Genomic DNA, 1,475 nt, shown 5'->3' on the forward strand with positions numbered 1-1,475 from the left:
TGTAAACAGCTATAACCTTATGTTAAAGAATTTAAGGGAATCCTATTGAAAAATCATTGATGGCCCCAGGAGTTTGACCCATGCGCCACAATCAACTGTAAAAGGATTCTCATCCAAATGCTACAATGTCAGTCACAAAAGACAACTATACAATGTTTTGATTTTATAAATTCAGGAATTTCGCAACACCAGGAGAGGATCTTTCACTGGTAAGTGAGGAAGCAACAGACCGCATGATAGTAGCTAAGTTGTCTAGAAACATGGCACACGGCAGGACAACCTTTCAGCGCCCATTTCATGTGCATCTTAACCAAGTTTGTCAAGCTGAGGCCGGGAATAAGTCCCTTTTCTAGATCTCTCTCACGCTTTCAATTTTGCCCTAAGAGCTTTCAGCAGTGATGGTTTCCATCAGCTTTGTCCTTGTGTCGGGGCGGTTTGGACGCCCAGAAGCCATCAGTCTCTGAGACCCTGGCAGCTTCCTCCCGCGACTCACTCCACACTTTCATTCTGCTGGTCTGGCGGTCCGGGCTTTTACGCAATAACCGAAAATGTCATTTTTGTTCTTTTCCAGTAACTGCACTGGGAAAATCTGTTTACATGCACCGATCCCACACCTCTTCTAAAATCCCCACTTCAAGGGTTCCAAACATCTCTTCGCTACTCAGCCCAGGCTAACACCTTGGGGTTCCCGAGACAGGTTTCATTTCAGGCTGCCTTAGTGGCACCAACCAACAGAACACACACAGTTTCTGCTCCCTCTGGGGCTCAAGTGCGCGCCTGGACCGCAGACAGTAGTCGCTTTCAGCTCGGGACTGCGGACTGAGGCCGCGGGGGTGGCAGAGGTAACCAGCCGCGGCGGCGATCCCCGGCCAGAGGCAGAGCAGCAGCCGGAGGGCGGGCACCTACGATGTGTCCCCGACCCGCCCGCCTATCGTCACCAAAAACCTCAGACACCCCTTGTGTCACCGGGCAGCTCGTCCTCTCGGCCCTGCCGCCCTTGCCTACCTTGTGTCTGTCTGTCCGGAGCGCCTGCACAGCCGGCCTCCAGTGCTCTGGAAAGCGAAGGAGGACGCTTTGTTAAGGCTGGAGAAGCGGGACAATACTTCGCAGCCGGCGCCGTGGTTCCGGGTGGGCGTCCTTCAAAAGAACGCGAAAGGAGACCCTCTCGAGCGTCATTTCCATATGTAAGGGGCCAGCCCTTTCATAGGCGCAGCTCTCCCGGCCGCAGGCTGCGGCGCGCGCCCTCCCTACCCAGCGCCAGCCCGCCCCCCAGCAGCGCAGCCCGCGCCTCCGGACCGGCCCCTCCCCTTTGGTCCCCCGAGAGCGCCGGGTCTGCCCGGCCACCGCTTCCTCCCGGCCGTCCCCTGGGTCTGGCCCGCGGGGACAACGCCATCCTGGTCCCGGGCCCGGAAGGGGAAGCCCCTGCCTATCCCCAGTACGGGGTCCACCTCAGGCGCACAGGGCCTCTCCGACAG

General features: G+C 57.4%; 1 protein-coding gene across 1 annotated transcript in view; it reads right to left on the minus strand.

Annotated features, from left to right (window-relative positions):
- NIN (ninein) overlaps nt 1-874 on the minus strand; it is a 117,424-nt gene extending 116,550 nt beyond the window's left edge. The window contains exon 1 of the mRNA XM_007943693.2: nt 708-874. The gene's annotated coding sequence lies outside the window, so the exon portion shown is untranslated. The remainder of the gene's footprint in view (nt 1-707) is intronic.
- Between the last annotated feature and the right edge of the window lie 601 nt (nt 875-1,475).

Source organism: Orycteropus afer, unplaced genomic scaffold (assembly GCF_000298275.1).
Source record: "Orycteropus afer afer isolate SDZICR_OR568_19922 unplaced genomic scaffold, OryAfe1.0 scaffold00111, whole genome shotgun sequence".
NCBI classification, from domain to species: domain Eukaryota; kingdom Metazoa; phylum Chordata; class Mammalia; order Tubulidentata; family Orycteropodidae; genus Orycteropus; species Orycteropus afer.